This window comes from Ruditapes philippinarum, unplaced genomic scaffold (assembly GCF_026571515.1).
Source record: "Ruditapes philippinarum isolate M1 unplaced genomic scaffold, ASM2657151v2 ctg2150_1_1_1_1, whole genome shotgun sequence".
NCBI classification, from domain to species: Eukaryota; Metazoa; Mollusca; class Bivalvia; order Venerida; family Veneridae; genus Ruditapes; species Ruditapes philippinarum.
The window spans coordinates 222,321-248,156 of record NW_026865590.1 but is presented as its reverse complement, the minus strand read 5'-3'; the positions used below and the strand labels follow the sequence as shown (position 1 = coordinate 248,156).

The following is a 25,836-nucleotide window of genomic DNA, read 5'->3' as shown; positions in this document are numbered from 1 at the left end:
TTTTATTTCAGTTTCATTTTATTTTTGAACAGCTTTTTTTTCTATCAATTATTTGTTTGAATCAACATTTATTTCTACAAATTTATTATTTGCAGATCAAATGTTTGATTTACAAGGGAAAATATAAAACCAAAAGTAGAGATGTTCAGCAAACGACAAAAAAAGTTGAAACAAAAACATGTTTTGAATAGTTTTCATTGTTACATAATGAACATCAACTTTACTTATAAATTAAAGAATTCAAAATATATACATATAGATTATTTTTTAAATTATTGATATAAATAGAGACAAATGCATATTGCATGACCGTAAGAACTATGCACATCAATTTGAAAATTTTTGAAACGTTTTTCTTTCCTTTTTTCACCTATATTAACTTAAAACTTAATGTAGGTAAAAACAGACATTTCAGTATCCGTTATTAATAGTAAGTATCTGAAATTAATAGGAAAACGGTGTCCAGTGGGTGTATGCATCCATACAGTACAGTATCGTGTTATGCATGATGATATGTGCAAGTTAACAAAAGAAATCTTACATCAATTTCAAATAAAGATAATACTTGTTAAAACAAATATTATCAAAATCAGTTTTTACTATCAAATGTAAAAGAAACTTTCACATTTTTTTTGCTTATCGTTTGAAATACACTAAAGTAAATTTTTCTTTAAAGATTTATATTTTTTATTACACAATTCACTGCCAAAAAAGCACGAGAACTTATAAGGTTTGGTCTAAAATTTGATTTATATATATACATATATATTGAAAGATATGATGTCCTAATGAAAAGACCTTTTGTCTTCAAAAATGAATTGACGTTTATTTTATTTTATTGTCCATCACTCTCTTTTAGAATGTGGCAGGTGGCACCATTGTTGTTGTTCATACGTCATAATCATATGGCGAGACCTCTCCCGAGAGTAACGTATCTTGGATTGACCGTAACGTTTTTAATCTGAAAAATATAAATAATAAAAGGGTGAGTTAGATTAAGGAACTCAAATGATGTGCAAAAGCCTAAAAAAACATAAAAATTAGATTTCTAACGTAGATCAAATGAGGAACTCAAAACAGAAAGATATGCAAAGATAATTACAAAATATACTCAGAAATAAATTGACTATTCCAAGTCAGATTTGAGTAAAAGGCTTTGCAACGCTTGCATTCGTGAACACCAGCTATTCTATTTTCACTCGTGGCTAAGCCACTCGTGAAAATATTGCATCTGATTTTCACTCAGTGAAATGTATTTGACACTTAAATGCAAAACAATCAAGTATCTTCTATGTTAATTGATGGCATCGTGATATATAAGCTTAAAATTTACTGACTTCAAACATTTTTTCATGATGGGTCTGCAAAAGTATTAATTGAAGCTATTTCTTAATACACATTTTTTTTATAAAGAATCCTTAACAGTACCTGGTTTAAACTATGTATTAAACTTATTTTTTAACTCGTTTCTCATATCACCTTGTTGCATTGTACTAAATGATTGACCTGGTCTTAAAGGCACTCCATTGAGATATTTTGACATGATGGGACTGAATTTATTTTTTCCAGATAAATGTACCATTTGATGTAAGTTTAGACCTTTAATCTTTGTGCAAAATTTCAAATCATTCGCGCACTTTGTTTTTCCAGAATAATTATTCAAATTGTAAAAAAATGACCCAAAATGAAAAGCGTTTAAACATTTTCACTCAAATGGGGCTTAGAAAAGCATAAAAAATACGATTTTCAATTATTTCAAAGTATATTTCTTTACTATCTTTGCATGTATTTCTGTTTAAAGCGCCCCAGCTCATTTATGTAAGAAATTCAAATGTTATGTTTTTAGGCTTTTGAACCTCAGTGTCTAACAATTAATTGGGTTACTGACTATTTCAAAGATAAAAGAAACCTTATGGTTTTTGTATTTTGGTCTCCTCAAACTTGCACAAATTATAAAAATTTTATTACTCAAATTCAATATTAAATGGTCTTTAAAATTGGCTTCGTATCGAATTTCTATGTGAAGAAGATGATTTTAGAGATGTGTTTAGATAGTTACTGCTCAATTAAAAAAAGTATTCAAAAAAATTAGAATATTATAGACAATGAGTATAGTCAAATTTATGTCAAATGGTGAGAAAATAAAAAGTGAACACTTCTGAACAGTGACATTTATTTTACCTAAAATATTCTTTTTAAGCCTGATTTGATTCTTTTTGTCTTTTAAAGAAAAAATAGTGATTAAATCGAGGATAGAAACAACCCTTAAAATCTTGTAATACTTTGTTATCTATACGAAAGTCGTTTCATGTTTGCAGTTTACATATAACTATGCTTGTATCCACTTATCCTTGTCTTTAAGGAAAGCAATATTCAATTATATACGCCGTATCTGTATCTGTTAATTCCGAGACTACAACGACATTCAAACAATCATGTTCGTGTTGCACTTAACATCAGAGACGCTGTAAAATCAAACGATTGTATCTTTTACGAATTACCATACTTATGTAATAAAGTGCATGCAATACGAACTGGAATAATGGAGTTATCATGTACGTCGCTATCTTAAATGTATCATAACGTTTACTGCCCAAATATGTCGCGTTTACAATCCATTAATTTTTCTGTGTGTAAATCGATTAGGATAATAGTGAAAAGCCGTGATCCGTCACAAACAAACGGACAGTGAAAATAGTACGGCAAACATTTATCCGTGGCATCGAGCGTTGGATATAATCGGTCACATCGTATCGCAATGGCACGATAACAACTCGTTTTCTTGGCACTTGAAGCATATGGACGCCAATACTAAGCTGATTTAAATACGACGGTCACGATATTCCTAGATAATGATTCAGTTAGGAGTGGAAGGTACTTAACACACTTCAAATAAAACTGGGAAGTTACAGCGAGATAAGCAACAAAAAGGACAAATAAAGTCAAACTATTGAAAAACAAAAGAAACATGTTGCAAAGTTGCAAAGCCTCATAAATTTAAACAGTTTCGTATTGTCTTCTTTTTTTTCATTTTATCTTTAATTGTTTTTAGCAGAGTGTTAACATTAATTTTTTGTTGACATTGTATAATACAGTAAGAAGCTGAACACCATTGGCTTACTTCACTAGAACAAAGCACGTTAATTAAACGGCTTCCAAAAATACTTGACTAAACGAAAAGTAACACCTCAGATATAATGCTCACAAAACAAGCTTGACTCCCATTACATCTTAGAAATGCTTTTATTTTTATATATGAAAACACGTCGTATAAATCTTTGTGTAATTGTGATTGTATCTAAAAGGTTACCAACTTTACCTAAAATATTCTTTTTACGCCTGATTTGATTCTTTTTGTCTTTTTAAAGAAAAAATAGTGATTAAATCGAGGATAGAAAACAACCCTTAAAATCTTGTACAATACTTTGTTATCTATACAAAAGTCGTTTCATGTTTGCAGTTTACATATAACTATGCTTGTATCCACTTATCCTTGTCTTTAAGGAAAGCAATATTCAATTATATACACCGTATCTGTATCTGTTAATTCCGAGACTACAACGACATTCAAACAATCATGTTCGTGTTGCACTTAACATCAGAGACGCTGTAAAATCAAACGATTGTATCTTTTACGAATTACCATACTTATGTAATAAAGTGCATGCAATACGAACTGGAATAATGGAGTTATCATGTACGTCGCTATCTTAAATGTATCATAACGTTTACTGCCCAAATATGTCGCGTTTACAATCCATTAATTTATCTGTGTGTAAATCGATTAGAATAATAGTGAAAAGCCGTGATCCGTCACAAACAAACGGACAGTGAAAATAGTACGGCAAACATTTATCCGTGGCATCGAGCGTTGGATATAATCGGTCACATCGTATCGCAATGGCACGATAACAACTCGTTTCTTGGCACTTGAAGCATATGGACGCCAATACTAAGCTGATTTAAATACGACGGTCACGATATTTCTAGATAATGATTCAGTTAGGAGTGGAAGGTACTTAACACACATCAAATAAAACTGGGAAGTTACAGCGTGATAAGCAACAAAAAGGACAAATAAAGTCAAACCATTGAAAAACAAAAGAAAAATGTTGCAAAGCCTCATAAATTTTAACAGTTTCGTATTTTCTTCTTCTTTTTTTTTTCATTTTATATTTTATTGTTTTTAGCAGAGTCTTAACATTGATTTTTTGTTAACATTGTATAACACAGTTAGAAGCTGAAAACTATTGCCTCACTTCACGAGAAGAATAAAACGGCTTACAAAACAGACTTGATTAAACGAAAAGAAACACCTCAGATATAATGGTCACTTCTTTATAAAGTGCAAATATAAGTGAAATTACTATTAAAAAATATTTTAAAGCATGCAAGTTGTTTATCATCTGAAGAAAGGAATGCTGAAATCGAAATTATTTTTCACAAAAGTAGGAAAATGTAAACAAAGTAGTATTTTGACTTCCATACAAAATACTTAATCGCTTTAATTTTATTAATTTCCAAAGCAAAATATGGTTAAGATAAATGGCCAATTAGTAACTTTCTGGAAAATATAACAGGTCACCAAAAATATAAAGTTTTTGAAAAATTAAATAAAAACATATCAGGGGCATAATGGGCCTTTAAAAAGGTAACATGATTCAAGATTCAAGTAATAATATACATTTTATGTGCGATCACTGACTGATTTTGCAGTATTTATCACCATTATTTTATTGGGAGATAATTTTGGTCTAACTTTTGAGTTAACATGAATCTATGAAACATGCTGCTTTAATTCATCAGTGTTTAAAATGAATGGAATCTAGTATGTATGTCAACAGTAGCCGCCGGTTTAGATGACATTTCGCAGGAATGTGTGGTTTTTAAATTGTTGGAACAATATATAGTACATTTGTCACCGAAACACGTGTTTTAATATATCAACATATCTTTGACATTCTATTAAGCATATCAAAATAAAATGTATCTACTGTAGAATTTATATTTAAAAAAATCGCAAATATTTGAAAAATATCTATAAATATTTGTAAAACAATATTTCAATGTCAATTTATATCGTCATCATTTTCGTTTCATTTCAAATGAACAGATTTATTTTACATGACTGTGAAAAGGTTTATGCTGGACTTTCATGTGGTCTTAATATTTCCATTTGATCGCCATGTACCGCAATATTCCTGTTATACCGGTATAAAGATTCAAAATACAGATTGAACAATCTTTTATAAGCTAATAGACATACAATTACATACAGTCGTTTTATAACATACATGTTTAACGTTTGGAACTCGAGATTTGAATATTCAAAGATGGTCAATAACTTTAATCAAACTTTTGTAAAAAACATGCGGTTAAGAGGGTATGCGTATCCTTGTTCTTGAAGTGACATTATGCCATTTCAAGGGTATTTAGTGAGTGAACTGGTGAAAGTTTAAAATAAATTTGTATTTGTCATAATTCCATTAACTTTTTCAATGAACGATAAATAACTGATGTAACCCAAGGGACATTTCTGTAAATATCCATCGGAATTTACCTGAAACGCTCAATTTATAAAATGAGTGGGGGCAGTCTTTTTATACTTGAAGAATATTTATATCATATCTAAAATTTATTTTAAACAATTTCCAATATAACAGTCAGTCAATCTTCAATTCAGCTCAACTAGACAATGAAAAAAAATGAGCAAAATGTTACTTTAATGTATTTAAAAAGTATTTAGTACTGTAACGCCTTTAGATGTTATATAAATGTTTTTCGGGTGCTGTCTTGCTTGGTATTGCTCTCAAATGAATAATTCTTATCAAAATATTCATTATCAATTTTTAATTTTGTTGTTAACAATTTTTTTTGCATTCATTCAGCGTTATCTCTTTACTTTGACATTTTAATCGGCGCATTTTTTTCATCATATTTGTGTCTTTATTGATACACTTATGATTAAAATTGTGTCATTTCCCTAGCAGCTGCTTCCTAATATAAGTTTTATTCCATTGCAGATAGTCTTTAAAAGGCGCACTTGATTTATGAATGTTCCCCAAAATACCTTTCACCCTCAACACTAACCCAGTTTAAAAAGGTTTAGAGGAAAATTAATTGGAGGGTTTTAAACATGATGGTTTGGCTAAAATAATCTTTATACCATTTGATGCAAGTCTACAACAACGCATTTGTAACTTGTGTGCAACATTTCAGACCATTCGCTCCCTCAGGGGTTTATTTATTTAATTATTTTTCAGATTGTTATTTGTTTCTTTTGCAAAACGACCTAGAAATTAAAATCGGGCTAAGAATCAGTCAAATCTTGATTTTTAATTGAATTTATATTTCTTTACCTTTTCCATATTTTTCGGCTTCAAGCGCCCCAGTCCTGTTTATGTATGTATAAGACTTATAAATTTTATATTTGGGCTCTTTTGGACCGCAATAGTTTACATCTAAATGTTTAATGTAATAAAATGTTCAAATTTAAGCAATTAGCTACTTCACCATCCTAATTTCCCGGACAAATTGTCATATATACGAAAATCAATATATGAATTACAGTCATTCGACAAGTAGGCATAAATATTATTAAGTTTTTATGACGTCATAATGTTGTTTAATAAAAGATATGACTTTAAAAAAGCTTTTCCGTGCATTATCAGCATTTAGACGTTGATACATTGATTTGTCAAATTTCTTAATTAATCTGCTGTTCGACAGGACGAATTAATCAAAAGTGAAAGTAACTAAACCGCCATTCGAAACAGATTATTCACACAAGGTGAATTTTCATTAATTGTTGTTAAATCAGTTTTGTTAATGGATTAAATATTTGTCGTCAATTGATATGACATTGTATGAGGTATGTCATTGTGATTACATTAAAAGATAACATATATGTTTAGTAACTGCGTGGATATTTGAAATAGCACAAAAAAAAAAGATTTAAAATACCTTTAAAGTATACGCATGTTTTCTTTGGAAAACATAATGTAAGATTTTTTTTTCTCAATAATTATGTGACCAGATACTCGGCAATACATATCTTTACCGCAAATATTTATGAAATACCAATTTAAACAAAAAAACATTTAACTTCTGCATATAAATCAACTCAAACAATGCTGTCGCTGTCACAAAAGCACGGCCATTACAGAATAGAATTACAGCGTTCATAATTAATTCCCTTTCAATTCGAATACAGTCTATTTGGAAACATTTTTGATATCATTAATATATATATTCTTTTTTTGATATTTGGTTAAAAAGCAAGGAATAAATAAATGATTTTTGTTAATTTTTCTAAAATAGCTTTCATTATCGTTATTGTTTCAATTTATTTCAGGTTTCTTTTATATATAATATATTTACCTGTCTTGGTCTAAGTCCGAATTTGAAAATGAAACAGCCCGTTTTCCATACCGAAACGTCGGTAATCTGTGTGGTTTATTTCTTGGCGCTCTTTTTCCCCAATGAAGTTTTCTAGAGTTTTTGCATTCACAAACTGTTGGCTCTCGGAAGGCGGCAAACAAGCACTCCATGGAACAGTCTATGTATGTTGCTTGTATGTATTGTGATAGACATAAACAAGCGACTATCATTAACAAACAAACTTTACTTGCAGTTGTCATTATCTGTCTGCAAAAAAGAAGAGAAGAACAATATTATTTTGTTAGTTATACAAACAAATCTGATCTAATCCTATAAAAGGTTTGAAAATAAAGCGAGCAGCATCTTAAATGTGAGAGAAATAGAAATGTGTCCCCCAACTCAAAGAGCGCTTGCAACCCTTCGTAAAATTTTATAAAAATTAAAAAAAAAAAAGAAAAAAGAAAAAAAATTTCCCAAAATTTTTTTTTCGTATGTTGAAACATTTTTTTGTTTTTGAAGTCAATTTTTTTTTTGCGCCCGTTTTGTTTTGAAAGAGAAAAATTGCAACGTTTTGTAATAAACGTTTAAATCAATGATTAGATAAACTTTTATTGACAAATAGTAATTGAAGTGAAAGTAGAAAAAAAAAAATTAAAAGTAAAACAAAGTTTTTATTTTATCTAAAAAGGTTACAAGATTGATTGTACGAGATAATTACAATCGTTATTCTTTGGGGATAATCACTTGTGTTGCATATTTAATGCACTAAATAAGCATAACAGTCTCATTGTTGCTAAACATCTGAACAAAGAACAGCGTGTTAAACAGAATATATTATATTTAAAAAAGAAATTACCGGAATGGAACGTTATTGCTAGTTCCAGTCTCAAGTTATTATGTCACAAAACGTACCTTTTTTCTATATTCATATTATAAAATTGCATTGGACATATGACCTATATAACATTTATCTTATCCAATGTGAAAATCGTGCTAAAGATTGTTTTCCCAAGCACACGATCTTAAAGTCTAAGAACAGTTTCATTGGATTGTTGTCGTCTCCGTTTTATTTTGTTTCATAATCACACAAAAAAAACTTTTTTTTATCTTTTTTTGAAAATGAAAAAACGGTACAAAAGAGTGGTATCTTTAGAGTTAAAACGCAGTTTCGAACTTAACATGTGGTGATGAATTTCATATGTCTTAAGTGCTTGATTTATAACATATTGCTAAAGTATCAAATCATATGACTACATGATTTGTGTTCTTTAATTTGCCATGGCCACCTGATCGCAATGTTTATTTTTATAGTAAAACAAAACAGGATAGCCACTTCAGACATTGAATAGGTTTCATTTACAGTGTAATTACTTTGCAATTACTATACCAATTAGTTTAGACACTATCATTTAAAGATATTTCAGCTTAATTTAATCAGATGAAACAGAACCATATAGTTTTAGCAAAAGTTTCAGCTCTTGTTTTGTTAGAAGTGTGTATCCGTTTCATTGTTTGAACGATCCTGTGAGTGCATTTGGAAAGGCCAAATGATATATGAATATTTACCCTTGTTATTTTTACATACGGATATAGATAATATTTTTGTTAAAATTAATTTAACATTTAACATAATTAATTAAAGGGATAATTTTTGTAGTTTCATTGATTTAAAAAGAAAACATGGGGTTTTTATTTTTAAAAAAATTGGTTAAAAACAGAGGGAATTTTTTTCCCAATTATTTTCGTGTTTACAGTTTTGTTATTTTTTCGGGCCCTTCTGGTTTCAGGGGGAAAATTTTTAAAGTGTTAAAATGAGTTTTCGCTCAAGCAAATGCGGGGGTGCGTAAAGGGGTTTTGGGTTTTTTTTCCATTTTTCCTAAATGTACAGTTTCAATCCGCGTCTAAAATTTTTAAATGTTTTTTTACTTTTTTAAAAAGGGCCCTAGGGGTCCCCTTTTTTCCGAATTGAAAAAACTTTAAATATTGCAAAAATTAAAAAACAATTTTTAAAGCCCAAAAAGTAAAAACACCGCTTTTTTGCGGCAAATAAAAAGTAGTTACATTGTTCGTTTTCCATAAAAAAAATTTTAAATTTAAAATTTTCAAAAAAATCCCTAAATCAGAAAAACACAACCTTTTTAAAATTCTTTATTCATAAATTGCAATAGAAAATAAAAAGATGCCCCGTTAATCATTTTTGGTTAAAAGCGAAGAAAAATAAAAAAACCCGGAAAATTTAAAAATTTTAACAAGCAAATGTTTATGGTTTGTCAGATTTTATCTCTAAATTTGCAATCTCTTTAGAGATACAGTTTCAATGACAACTTTTCATGCAAATATTGTAAGATCCACAACATCAGTTGCTTTAAAAAGAATACTGTATAAGCATAACCTCAAGACAATTTTAGTTTTATTTCCCCTTTTTTTCATTTAGATATTGAAATATTCATTTCAACAGTGTTTTACACATTTTAATTTTGCCATGATACCAAATCATCTATGTTAACCATATAAGATTATGCCATTTAAAAAATGTTGCTTAAATATGAAAAAACGACTTTCCGTCGACTATGTGGATAACTGAGTGTCTGGTATTTCGTTTATTACCGACCAGCTTTTTAAAATTGATTAATTTTAGGAGCCCGCGCCTCGAGCTTTGGGCTTTATCCAATTTTTTTCTATTTTGCCCGTTTAAATTATAGTTGAGGAAATTTAACAGTCATTTTTGGGGAAAAACAATATCACGGGAATATTAAAAAGTTCAATGAATTGTTAGAAATCTGTCTTGAGATAAGGTGATTTACTCAAGGAAAGCACAATTAGTTTGTCGGGACAATTTCTATTTACAAATTGCTGTTTACATATATAGAACGTACCCAACAAAGAGGTTTCAATGTCATGAGTATTCTGTAAATTATAACAGGTACAATAATTATATTGTAATTATATTGCTAAGTGATATACAAATTACATGCTTTTTTTCTAACAAACCGGCTTTATTCATATCAGTCTAAATCTTTGGAGTTTAAAGAGACATTATGCTTGAGAAACGAATTAATATTTCCTTCTGTAAAAAGGGCAAATATGAGTTTTATAATGTTAATCACACACCCGTGCCGATTTTGCGACTCAGTAAATATAGTATTACCCGGACGTGCATATATTTTGACGTGACGTCATTAGTGTTATACAAACATATATAATAGTGTAAAGAGCGCAAAATGTTAGCGTTATAATATTGGCGCGTCAATGAAAAATGACTCTTATTTCATTTTAAACGGTCTTTATTTTGGGTTTGTGATAAATAGAATATCAAATTCGTGTAAGTTCATTACTGAATTTATTGCACTCGTTAAATAAAATAATATTATGCTCGCCAGAGGCTTGCATAATATAATTTTATTCAAGTCGTGCAATAAATTCAGTATGGATCTAACACTCATTCAATATCCTCTATTTAAGTGATGGTTAAAGAGCATATTCAGTGAAGAAAGTAGTGTTGAATGTGAAATTTGGGTCACAAAAATAGCAAATTATTTCCATACAAAATACTAATTCACTATAACTGTACTTAATGCGATAAAGCAACAGAAGAAGATAGATCAGGTAATTGACAAATTAGATTTTTTTTTTGAAAACATAACCGGACATTAAGAATAAAAGGCTTTAAAAATGAAAATAAAAACATTTCTGAGGTATAATGGGCGACCTTTAACTTCATTGTACGCTAGCTATAAGGTAAATATTATATACAAATGTAAATATTGGTATGACGATTAAATAGTTAAAAGAATTTAAAATGAAATCATATGCACAACTTATTCCTGAAAAAAGAAAACTAAATTGAATGTACAAAAAATATCTGACCTTAAGAACTGCTATATCCATTAAGCACAAAAATAGTACAGTATCACTTTAAAATTTTTACAAATAACTTTTTTTCAAACTTTTTTTACATTTGATGTTTTACAAGCGAAAAATATATTTGTTTTCAAAAACAACGCCCTCGATAAAAATGTTTCCTTGTTACGTGGCACTAATCTATGAATAAATTTTTAAAAATCCCTTGTTAAACATGACAGATTTTGTAGCAACGGAAATTAGCTTGCTGTCCTTCTAAGCATACTCAGATCCTCTATGTAATGTCAATATATTTGCATTTGTCAAAGGCGTCCTGCTTATAATTTTGAGCGAGTTCTGACGATACGGATTAACTTAGACAAAAGGAGAATATTAAAGGCCCGTTAGGCCCAAAACGATTTTTTCCCCAAATAATTACTTTTGTTGACCTGCTACAGTTTCAGAAAAGATACTAGTTTGTCCAAATAGCTGGGCCATCAATTTGCTTTTCGGCAATTTATACATTAAAAATGACCACGTATTTTGTAGGGAAGTCAAAAGCCACTTTGTTAAGGTTTCTTACAAGTTATTTCATATTAAGCACTGCTTTTCTTTAGAAGCCCATTGTCCCAGCGATACATTTTTGGTGTCTTGTTACAGTTTCCAAAAAGCTACTTACATGTCATACATCTGAACCATCTTTTACTTCTTTTGTTTTTGGCATTTAGTACAGTTTAAATGATTTAGTATTTTGTATGAAAATCAAAGTACTACTTTGGTTACATTTTGCTTTTATGATGTTATGTTCAAATGTTATCAACTAAAGATTTCTAAGGCATAATGTGCCTTTTTAGTTTTAAGCATTTCAAATGTTAAGATGAAACAATACAAACATGTTTGTCTCCTTTCTTAATAATTGCCTGACCATTGTATTTGTTTATTTGTTTGTAGAAATAATTTGGTAAATCATCTGAAAGAATGAATGATTAAATTGATGACATCGATCCTAAAATAGTACACATTAGTGTCTGCCCTGTCAAAACAACTAATACAACTCTTCATATACCATAAATGGATGCTTTATATAACAAAAAAGGCCCGATTCACTGCAAGGGTTTGATTAACAATTAGCTTGGATCTATAAATACGACCAGTGCGGACCGAGATCATTCAGTCTGTGTCGCCTGATCATGGTCTGTACTGTTTACTATTCAGTCTATACACATTTTGAAAATTTTCTTTAATTGAAATACAAAACTCTATTCAATGTATTTAGCCATATATGAGCATTGCTTAAAAGCACATTATGCCTCAGATTTTTTTTTTTACTTTTTACTTCTTTGGGAAGGACTAGCATGAATTTAATAATGTTTTTAAATAATGGTTTTAGAGAATGTTAGATGCTTGTTACATGCAGAAAGTAGCTATAAATGTAAATTAATTTGTCATTAAAGTAACAAAATGTAAATAAAGTTGTATTTTGACTTTCGTTATTTCCAAAAGCGACAGATAGACAGATAGAAAAGATGGTTCAGATAATTGCCAAACGAGTAACTTTTAGGACACTATGAAAGTACACTAAAATTAAAAAGCTTTTTGAGAAATGAAAATAAATGCATTTCTGGGCAAAATGGGCCTTTAAAGATAATACAATTGTTAGAAAAGACATTTGACGTTGATTTGACTGTTTAAGAGATGACTCACTTAGGTTTTGAAGAACTGTTCCTCTCGTTTGTATGATATAGGTGTTAGTTTTACAACTATTTGAGCCGCGTCACGACAAAAACCAACAGGGTGCGTTTTCGACCAGCATGGATCCAGACCAGCCTGCGCATTCGCGCAGTCTGATCAGGATCCATGCTGTTCGCTTACAAACCCTATAACAAGTAGAGAAACTGATAGCGAACAGCATGGATCCTGATCAGACTGTGCGGAATCGCAGGCTGTTCTGGATCCATGCTGGTCGCAAACCCAATATGTTGGTTTTGTCGTGACGCGGCTCATTTATCTTTTACATAGCAATCTCAAGCAGTCTTAAGCCACCGGGATATTTGAATGCAGTTAATTTGAAAATGAAAATGTTATTTATTAAATGATAAAAAATCTATATGCAAATAATGTACACGATTTTTATCCTTCTAAAAAAGATACGCAAACATACAACAATATTTTCTTTTTGAAGAAAATTAAAAATTATTGCGTAGTAAATTTCTTATTCAACGTTTACATGTAAGTTTGCAGTCTTCTTTATAACAAACTTGGTTGTTGTGACCCCAATAGTGCGCAAACCCAGTCCTGTGTTGTGAGGCAAACACCTAAACAACAAGGCCACCGCCCCTTCTTAAATTTAATTTTCTTTAACTATTATAGCATTACTTTTAACAATGATTTTTTTCGTATGAAAGAAATTTTTGTGCTAGATTTAGAATAATTATTTAAATAATAAAAATATCTAATATATCCGAAAAACTTTAACAGAACTCTTAAGAAAATAATTTGGAATGTACTTATAATAATGAAAGTGCAGAAAACAAGCTTTTGTAATCTTACTTATAATATTCTACTTTTTGTTGAACAATGTCTGCGTGGTATGAAATATTATCAATTATATTAAAAACTATCCATTTCATTAAGAGTGTGTGATAGATGTTTTGCAACTTCTGTTTTAGGACGTCATGTAAAGTGAACAGGCAATCAAATTAATTGTTTGCAACAAAACCTTCATTATCCACACCGCACATTCCATATTCTAAATTAAAAGCATCTCTATCATTTATTTTCAAGCGTTAACGGAGCAGAAATGACAAAATCAGCATGTAGTCTCGTAATGTATTTGAAACCATTTGTTAAACAGTTTCACGTGTTGATTATAGCTTTATCTGGTCAGTGAAATTATAAAATGGCGTTTTTTAAAGGAAATGAGCGCGTCATGTCTTTGATTTTGGCGATCGACCCGGCGTGATTTATCAGCACGGATATTTCTGGTTCTTCCGTTCGGATGCATTATCAGTAACGGACGGTTTAACTACATTTATCAATTACTTTATGGCTGACATTTCAAAGGGTATCTTGACGGCTCAGAATAAGCGATAATGTCAATAACCTTTGATTCTAACATGTGTTCTTCATGTGCGGGCGTGTTCATGCGTGTGTGTGTGTGAAGTTAATCAAGCATAAAAAATACAATTTCTTTAAAAACTGAATGTGGTTTGCATAGATAAAAATTTGCTCATGATTATATTCGTGAGCGTTTATTATTGTCACAGGGGACCCTCACAGCTACCGTTCTGCGGCTGTACCTTAACTATCCGGCCGCCTTCACAATACTCTCTTCTTAAGTGAAAAATCAATAAAAACACAAACTATATACATGATTTACGTTTGACTTGACAATTCATGTTCTTGATGATGGATGCAGATAATGCACTAATACGAATAAATAAATGCATAGAGAGAAAATGAAAAGCGGAGAATAACAGAAACGTGTGTTTGTGCGTAATAACACATGTCCGTATATTTGGTATTAGGTTCACACCAAATTTCATATAATCTATATACATGCACATGAATGAGTTATTTTTTTTTCAAATTATGCCAGTGATACACATGAATTGCATTAGTAAGTAGGCAACAAATTCCTTTATATATACTTTTGTACATACATGTTTATGGTAAATTATTTCCGCGCAAAGAGATTACAGTATTTGTTATTTTTATAATTCCGCTTAACTTAAATCCTAAGAATAGACAGAAAATGAGAAAAGTGGAAGTTATACCAGACACATTCAACGTTTTCCACGTTGACATACAAAAATTAAAGTGATTAAACTTAGACAATAAAATATCAAGCAGATCATACTTGACAAGACTTCCATATAAAATTGATATAAATTGTTTAAAAAAAATATCCACATTTGATTTGCCCAGACGAGTTATTTTTAACCCGTTGATAAGCACACCTATTGCAGGAAATCTGGGAATCATTAGTACACCAATTTGTGTGTTGTCAAGTCAAGCATATTGTCTTATCTACACCCCGATTTACCTCATCACCTCGAGCATAAAAAGATCACACAGAGATAAAAGGGAAATGTTGGTCATCGTATCATGTGATCGTAAATGTTCATACATTCCACGTTACATTCAATACTCTAATGACAAGATCAGCGTGCATCAGCCTTCAACAAATGCATTTGTTGCATTACAAATAGTATCATTTCATTAATGCACTACATCATGCTCAGTGAAAGTGATGAATAATTATGCTTAATAACAATAATTTATGTTGAATGTTTTGGTTTGTGATAGTCACCAAATAATCAAAGTGTATATTAATCAAATTAATCTTAAATCACACCAAATCTATGCATCACACATTGCATAAGTTAAGGGAAATTTATAAATCATCATGTATTTGTTATACCCAATTTTTCACCTCGACAGATCCTAACTTGACATGGTTCAGAATTACAATGGCAACATTATTTCTATTTTTTGTCAGTTTAAAGTGCATATCAAATGCCTAATGTATTAAGTTTGGCAGTGAAAGTGAACACATTGGCCCCATTATTAACTAGAAGGAGTAGAAAAAAGAAAACTTTTGAAACAAAGGTGAAATTTACATTGCAAACTAAATGAAAATCAAACATTGTTAACGTACATGCATTCTTGACTTATAATATTTTAGCTGGGAAAGCACATTTTGATGATTTAGTAGTCTTTAAGATACATGTAAGTAAAATTGAAATGCTTTATAGGTAGATTCTTAAAACTGCTAGATCAAAACAACAAAGAACAACCCCACATGTTGGCAATCTTGATACGTCTTTTGAGGTTACGTTTACCCAACCTTTTTTTCCTAAATGGATCATTCCTTTTTACGAATTGATATATATGAATCTTGTAATGGAAATGAAACTTACTGTATATTTTCAATTATGTTCGAGGAGTTTTATGAGTAAGTTAAGATTTAATAAATAGACTAATGGTTTGTTATAACTGCTATTGACTACTTTGTTGAACAAATTACTGTAATATAAAAAAGAATATGGTAAATATGAGATAACATATTGATTCTTACCACTACGTGTATATATAGAAACATTAATGTTATAACATTTTAATAAGATAAAACTGTTTATAAATGAAATATGTGATTTGTAATCAAGACTTAGGCCTCTGTTATGATTTTACTACGCTTCTGGCCAAGAATCTTGCAATATTTTTGGATAATGCACTCTAAATATATCATTTTTTCTTACAGAAGGAATAATTATTGAATAATATTTTTGCTCAAATTGTCAAATTATAGCAATATAAATTTACTTTTAATACTGCCATTCCCATCCGTTTTAATTGTGCTCATAGTGAAAAGAATGATTTGGAGCAAGCCACATATTTTGGCGAGATATCATTTGTTCCTTCTCATTTGTAAATAATTAATTTAATATTAAATTGAAATTTGAAATTGTATTATTTTTGTTTACAAAGGTATGTCAATTTATAAATCACACAGAAACATTTAACAATTTGACAAGTAATTCAAACAAAACATGTAGATACTAAACTATAATTAGTTGGGTCTAATAAATAAACAAATTGAAATCTATTCTGAAATGTTGATAAGGCATTTTTATTTGCACCAAACAAACGAATGCCAAAGGTTAACATATGTTTGACCTATCATTGTTTTTTACTTGATTTCCGGTATATTAACAAGCTCTTTGCCAGATAGAATATAATATAGAAAAATATACGGGTAATTGGCAATTCTTTTCCCAGTGCTTTTTGCGAAATTTGCTCCGCATGCAATGTCAGTGAACAATAAATTATTAATTGCTAAAATGGCGGTATGACGATTTTATTTATTTTGTTCCATGACGATACATTAACTAGTGTTTTTATAGTAAATACCAACGATCGGCATGGATCCAGACCAGCATGCGCATCCACGCAGAATGATCAGGATCCATGTTGTTCGCTTACAAACCCTTAGTAGGGAAACTGATAGTGAACAGAATGAATCCTCTGATCTGGATCTATGGTGGTCTCAAACGCATAACGTTGGTTTTGTTATAGCGCGGCTTAAATCATAGATTTACAAAATATGTGTTGCAGTGATTAAAATGCTTTAAAAGCGCACATTTAAAAGATGTTATTTTTAACAAAAATATACACCTTTCGATTGACAGTCAACTACAAAAGGGTCAAATTGTAAAAAAATATGATTCATAGATAATACCCGTTTAAGATGACAATGATTAAAAAATAAAAAAAGGAATGCAAAAACATCGAACAATGTAATGTAAACTTATTTGCTTTTAATGTGAAACATGTGCTTTCATATAAATCTCACATTGTTTTCACCTCACAGTCCTCATTCTAACAGAAGATATGCAATACTAAATCTATTTGAGCATCAGCTGCTAACACTGTTTTCATTATATGAAATGAAACTTATTTGAGATATAAATATCGTTAAAGTATTAGCTTACAATATATGGAAACGAACAGTTGAGGACGTTCTGGTATTTGATAAAAATTTATGAGCATGTCGATTTATTACCATACGCTATATCAAGTATTGAAACTTTTCTCTTTTTCTAATGAAAAATACTAATATATTCTTAAAAAATGTTAGTGTCTTTTGCGACGTAACTTATGCCCTTATAAAGTCAGGTTAATACAAGAGGCACGAGCAAATAAGCAAAGAAATATCATCATGAAATTCAATTTTAGGTTGCCTTTGCATTTCTAAGTAGGACAAGTAAGAAGAAAGTAAATAAAAGATAACACTCTTTAAGAAACAAATATTTCATATAGTTATTAACAAATCAAAGAAATTCATTTATTTGTCATTATCTTTAGAAGAGCCTAACAATGCAAAGGAAGAAAAAAGTCTTTATATGTCCTCTATATCCCATTATTTTTGTCAATGTGGAAGAACTTTTGACCGGCTTTTGACCGATGGATATACGTGTTAATTATATACCATACGATTTGCATTCATATTCTTGAAAAATCATTATTTGGAACAATACAAAAACAATTTTTTTATTAAAACACGTATTAAGAACAAGTTTGTAGAACAGTGATATAAATATAAAAATAGGATAATCGCTGCCTCTTTAATTACAGGTTTAATTACATTTTATTTCATATATGTAAGTATAAAATTTTCTTGACCTTAAAGGGTATAAGTTTTTTACAACAAATCTGAATTTTTCGAATGCTTTCTTACCAGTTACGACTAGAAAAAACATTAAAGCAATTGTAATTGTAAAGTGTTTTAGTTCTTACAGTCAATTTTACACGTTTCCAATTTACCGATTTCAACAATGTAATTCTTATAGATAAATGAATCGGTTCTATTAGCATTTGAATTAATTAAATACTAATGTATCTGAGTTACGTAATAACGCTTAGGGAATATATGTCAGTCATAGACTACCGGTATCAAATGTTAATTCTATTTGAAAATGATGAATTAGTTTATGTTAATAAACATGCAAAAATGATGAATTAGTTTATGTTAATATTAATGTTATCTTAATATACTGCATCCAGATTAACTGACGCATACTTGGACAATGTGATAACTCTTGATGGATAATGTATCTATTTGACGTTAGTCACAAAAAAGCTTTTATATTGTAGATTATACATCTTGTTTCCCTTGTAAATATTATGTAGGAATGATTTATAGTTTCTTTTTGTGAACTATATTAATTCAATTAAAGTAAATTGTTCGTGATACCCCTTCACAGTATAAATATCATTATTTGAAATGATGTATCGCAAAGGTTTTGCGAAGCATAATTACGGAATTCTGAGAATAAAAGGGAAAATCAAGTTTTTTTTCATTAGCTTCACGTGACGTCGATTAATATGAAGTCATGGCTCTGATATATTGCTACACAATAATGTAACATTTTGAGAGAAATTGGCAAATAATAGCAGCTGTGTTTATTAGCTCTACTTGAACTTCTGTACAAGGAGGACACAAGTATTGGTTGTAAATATTTCCTAGAATATAATTAAATACACCTTACGAGGCAAAATATCATAAATGCCTTGTTCATCTGCTAATCTTTCATATTTCGTTTAATCTTTTACAGAATTTATTATATATCGATTGTGTAGGCTATAAGCTTATAGACACACTCTCAAATCCGATCTTTGAACTAACCAGTACTAAACAATGAGTGTAGTTCTTGCTCAAGGAAATAACGGTTTGCCCTTGACGATCCTTTAATCACAAGCCCGACGCGTGAACCTCTCGGACATGCAGCCACTTCAACCTTCCATCTTTCAATCAAGATAAGATTATTCATCAATTTTTAAAAAGAACTTACTGAAATGCAACAAGTGCATACCATGATCAGTTGTCAGGAATATGAAGTATCAATTCAAATAAGGATTATCATATCGTAAAAAGATAAGAAATTCACTTAAATTGAATAGATACTATTGCTATATTTTAATAACTTTTATCTTTGTGGCGTCAAAATAATAAATGAAATAATATCTACAATAAATATATTTTGTCTGGTGTTTGTCTTCGTATCTTATTTAACATAAACCTTCTTTGTTAAAATCAACTAGTTATTAAAAAAATTTTTTGTTCGTTGTATTAATTTAAAAAGGAATAAACACCACACTTTATTTGAAATCGTTTAAGCCAGAAATGCGCCAATTTCGCACTGGTCTTAAGAATCATAGACTTATTAAGTTGTCACCACAATGCTATAAATTTGGTGTAATTACGCCTTTTTCTTTTGAACTTGATATGTTAGAAATCATAAAAAAATCTCTGAAGAGTTTGTCAACATTAACCATTAATTTAACACCCATTGATCGTGGCAGACTGAATCGATCCTTAATTTCCAACAAATGTGTTGTTTAACTTTTACACTATCAACTTAGGAGAGAATGGGTTTTCGAATTAATTCTGTAACATTAATTTTATTATCAGTTGACGTTAAATCAGAAACATTACATTGTCACGAACATTTGATTCTCATTCGCCAATACTAACATGCAGCAATCCTTCTTCGCCAAAGGAAGTGCATAGACAAGATAGTGATTGTTATTTATTAATTCACGGCGCAATCTGGATGTCTATTCAATGTTTTGTCATTAATACGATCTGTATTTAAAACACTAATGTTACATTCAGATCCTACTGATTTCAATTTGTTGTGTTCCTCATGCCTTTAAATAACGACTTTTTTGCAGACAGTGATACCATAGAAAATCCTAACAAATGAGCAAACGGGCATGCACGTTGACCTACTTTTGTTTTTTTTCCCCAAAGTACTCCACTAAGGTTTTTTGACATGACGGGACTGAAAATAACGTTTTGAGATTTTTTTATCATTTGATGGAGGTCTTAACATGTCATTCTATAAAATAACATGATTAATGGTTTTAATAATGATTATGGTATGCGTTGAGTATTGAGTGGTAGTTATAATAAAGTTGCACCGTACATTCAGGTTTTATTCCGCTTCTTTGTGCTCCGGAATATGTAATTGGTTCGAACCCGTTTGTACTTAATCCATTACCAGATATACACGCCTTTTAACGCCTTTTTGACGCCAACCCTTTTTGTTGCCTCAAATGGTGAAAAAATGCCTTATTTAGACCCCAAACACTTATTTTTGTTTGAGAAATGTTGTTTAAAAAAGTTACCACGTTTTCGGCGCCGTCCCTTATCGAAATGATACATCATGGGGTTGCCAGAAAGGAGGTTGCCCCTTTCTGTTTGGGGGTTTGAAGGGGGCGGTAGCCCACCTCATCGCAAAGAAAATTTTGGACTTGTGAAAGACTAAAAATGACCCCAGGTCGATCATAAGGTAACGTGTAACCAACGCTGAAAAGTCTTTGACTCTATCTCAATCCACTGAGAAGTTGCAGCACTTTGAAATTAATTTTGATGAAAAAAATCAACGCAAAAAGTGTTTTTTTTGCATTTTTGAGATGTCCCCTCGTTGCCATGGTAACAGGAAATTTTAAGACTGAGCATGTTGTTACAAAGGCAACATTTGTGCCAAGTTTGTTAAGTATTAAAGCAGTTTTTATAGTTTTATAGAAATTTGAACATGAAACGGGAGACTTTTCAATGAAAGTAGCCATTTTTCACAAAATGCTCATGCAGTAATGGGTTAAGTCAAAAACTAATATGCGACATGAAAGGTGTTAAACCCTAACCAGACTCAATCAAATTCACCTTTTCATTTCTATATTGTTTTCAAGGACTCTTCCTGATTTTTGTTTCAAATTATATTGAATATCTTTGAATATGATCATGTCAGTACTTGCAGCAGTTACATCCCACGACCATTTAATTTAACGTGTTGAAAATATACTGTTTTATCCATCAGTACATCTTGTTTGGTATAAATCAATTACATTTTGTACAAAATGAATAGAACCTAAGATGTTTTAAAGATATTTAGCTGTTATATTGTAAACACATTAAGCAAAGAAACAAAGACGTTCAGTAAGTTTTACAGATATACGATAAAATTTGCAAGTAGATTTTAGAACCGTTATATGTCTGCGTTAAAGAATATTGATAACGAATAGAATATTCATAAATTCATTCAAGAACGGCCAAGTTTTATCTATTATATTTTCGATTTGGCAATCATTGCCACATATTTCACTTTTTCAATCCCAATGCTGATTTTAACATTGCCTAGATATATCAGAATGTCTTCCTGTCTTATTAAAGTGTATTTTCTCACATCATATGCACCTTTATTGTTTTTTGTCTTTTAAGCTGTTAGTTATGTTCATTTTTATGATGAAAATAAATTGTTATTTGGCAGCAATGAACTTTATAAAATAACTTAAATTGACTTTTTATTGAAAAGTCGATAAATAAGTTAAAGCGTTTAATCCTATTTTCGTTATTTTACAACTTTGTTAAACGTCATGAGTCTATTTCAAAATGTTTTGATGAAACAAATGGGACCGACACTTTTGAACACCTACATAGAACATATGTCACAATCGACTTTTCATTACATTTGAACTTAATTATGTAATAATTGTCTTGTTAGACAATAGTTTTTAGAGAAGTGTTCTTTTAATCATAGTCGCAGTAATCGATTCCGACAAAGCTATGTATTAAGTGACAGCGTCAAAACCATTTGATCAGGCATAAAGGTTTTCAATCGAGGAATATCGCATAAATGCTTCCTGATAGCGGCAAAGATCAAAGTAGAAAAAGTAATGACCAGCTGACACGTGAAGTCCGTCTGTAATTTCTGTATTTTTTAATCACATTTATTCATTTTTGTACATCTGTACAAGGCTTTGACTGCGATTATACCTAAATGAAAAGGTAACAGTCGGCGTGACGAATTCACACAGCGTTTGATATATTTCAGACAATACGTGTTAGAAACAATTCAAAGAGATGTTAATAAAGAACAGATTACTGTCAATTTAAAACAATTAACAATTCGTCCATTTACTAATATCACACTTTATCCATGCTATAAATTAAATATAATTTCTTTTGAAAATTACCAACCGTTTTTTTTTTTTGTTTTTTGGTTTGTTTTGTTTTTTGTTTTTTTTTTGTGTGATTATTTTTCAGTATTCAATGCAAAATTCGCCTTAAAACTGTTTTATTTGAAGACATCGTTTAATAAATAATGATAATGTTAAAAAAATATATAGTATTTATTTGCTGAATACATTTTAAGATTTTATTATCATTTTTTTAATTCAACTTGTTTCTTAATCATCATTATTTGAATATTTTGCTTTTTTCTTTAGTTATTAATATTATTTTTGTTTTGTTATAAAATGAAAACTTATTTAGAATAACTGAATGGTGTTAGATAATTAGAGGCCATGGACGATAACAAAATGAACATTTGAACGATAAATTTAAAATTATTATGATAAAGGTAAATATCTTCTTTGACAGTTTCACTCTGCTCCAATGTTAAGGTGTGTTATTTGTGGTACATTGTATTATCGTAATCATTTACTGTATAATACCAATTAACAGAATTATTACATTTGTGAACATTATTTTAACGTTTTATAGACACTTTTGTTATGATTATAATCACATTATTGTAAATAATACCTTTTTTAACATCGACAATTTCTTGCGAGTATTGATAACGAACAAAAAATCGAGATAAATCACTTATACTGACAATCTATCTAATGACTCTGCTAAACGGTGTGTTAAATAAAATACGTTTATAAAGCTATATCTGGTAGTTGTTATTTGATCTAAATTTATGTTCTGTCTACTTTACTTCGACTGCAGCTTCAGTTTACACTCTTATATTAATGTACTGCACTTGAATACAAGTTCACATAGACATTCAATTTATTAGATACATAGAAAATATAGAAGAATAGCGCAGTCTTTATTCATTTTTATTTTCTTAATTGTCAAACACTTTTTTCTATCAAATTTGATTTATTTGGTGTTACGTCGATTTTAAGACATCGTTTAATAAATGATGATAATGTTAAAAAAATATATAGTTTATCTATTTGCTGAATACAATTCAAGATTATATTATCCTTATTATCACATTTTCTCTCTCTTTTATTCATAATTTTGGGCCAGTTTAGTTAACCGCCTTTCCTAGAAAACTAGCCAGTAATTATCCACTTATTTACAAGTGAACGGCTACTAATCCCTACATGATTGATGAAATAGTGTTAACATATGACCATTAGACTAATTTGAAAATTGCTAATTTTTGTTTCAGTAATTATTTAGCATATCGGTATAATATCATACCTTTAGCTAAACTTATAAAATGATGAATTAAGTGTCTATATAGATATGTATAAAACGCAAATGAATAATTTTGCATTTATAAAAGATCGAAAAATTAATAAAGTTTCCTTACTTGAGTTAAAAGTAATTATAAAGTTCTAACGAGAATGACAATTTTTTTTAGTTCATGCCTTATTTTCCAACAAGATTTTTTTACATAAATACGTTTATCCTTTGACAATGATAAGTTGAGTGCATAAAAGCAAAACAAAAATATCCATAAAAACAAACGGTTAAAGAATGTATCATTTAATAGATATGACGATCTTTCATTACGACCACTTTCGTTTGAACGTTTTCGTTTAGAATATATTTTGGTAAAAAGACATTTATTGATATAGCAAAAACAACTTAACATAAACCATAATTAACTTTACCGAACATTTCCTAATGTTGAGGTTTAATATGTTTATTTAATATTTGATTTATTTTAATATTGACACTAATAATCTATTTTATTGGCATCTTTTATTACAACCACGGAGATGTCAATATTCTGGCATCGATTTCAACATTTTACTTTAATAGCTCCTTGTGTCCTCAAAAAATACAGTTGCTTGGAGACGAGACGTATTTTCCTTACAGAAAATTAATATCTTATCTAGAAAACTTAACTTTTTTTCTTGACAAATATTATCCATATAAACACCTGAGAAAATATTAATTTTACAAGAATAAATGAAAGATTTTATACCTTTAGCAAACAAAAAAGTCCAAATTTACAGACTGCATTAAAAAAAGACACGCTGGCAATTTTTTATTTCAATTGCATTTTAACGTCACAAAAAGGCAGAAATCAAAACAAAATTTATATTTTACTTTGCATTGTTCGATAATTATAATAATACGATATAAAATAAAAAAAACTAACTTTTAACAAGCAAAAATGTCGCTAACATATAGTAAAACATGCAATAAAGCAAAATATTTAGAAAAAATAAAAGAAATAAACAGCACCTGGTATTTTCATTAAACGTTGCTTCTTCTCTATCCAAATATTTGAAGATACTCTTGACCTTCTCCGATGAAATAGATTGTTAAGCCGTTACAAGAAACAAAACACGAAAGGAACAAAAAACAATTAAGTGAATCCGTATTAAATTAATAGAATTTATCGGAATTTCTCACAAGTTATGACCATTAGCCGATCAGTTTTACGACGTATTTATACCAAGCAATTGGCATGAGGCGAACTACTTTTGAGCGCGGATTAGTATTTATGATTGGCCAGTTTACTCCTACAATTTTCAATACGAGATAAGAATTAACTTCCGGTCGATCCTATGAACGATAGAGATTATACGGGAAGAATAATCAAACAGCAACTGCCTTTAAAGAATGGAATGAAAGAAATATCCTTTATATCACGTATCAGATAGATTGATTGTTAAAAATAGAATATACTATTTACTTCACAGTTAACAGCGAATTGAAAGAAGCTATTTATTTCCTTCACTTGTTGAATATTAAACCTATAACTAAGCTGATTCTTACTCTCTTTCTTTTTGTCTCTGAAAGTTATGTATATATGTTTCTTAATATCATTTTATTTAAGATATATTTGATCTTTTGTATATTTTGTGTTACATATTTTAAAATGAGAAATATTATTATTGTATTTAATATGCAAATGATTGCCACTCTTTCGCCATTTATATTTTCAACTGCACAATAATTGATAATATTCGGTGTCCATAAAAAGGCAATTTTCATATAATTTAATTTGGAAAAAGCGGTTAAAATATACATGTACAGTGAAAGTTGTGAAAACCGGACGCTGTATGTATTCT

General features: G+C 29.7%; 1 long non-coding RNA gene across 1 annotated transcript; it reads right to left on the bottom strand.

Annotated features, from left to right (window-relative positions):
• On the bottom strand, positions 1-25,342 carry LOC132729637 (uncharacterized). The gene is made up of 3 exons (XR_009625646.1): positions 25,004-25,342; positions 7,381-7,647; positions 1-961 (listed from the first exon to the last, which is right to left on the bottom strand). It is a non-coding gene; the product is annotated as an uncharacterized LOC132729637 (long non-coding RNA).
• Positions 25,343-25,836: the final 494 nt, after the last annotated feature.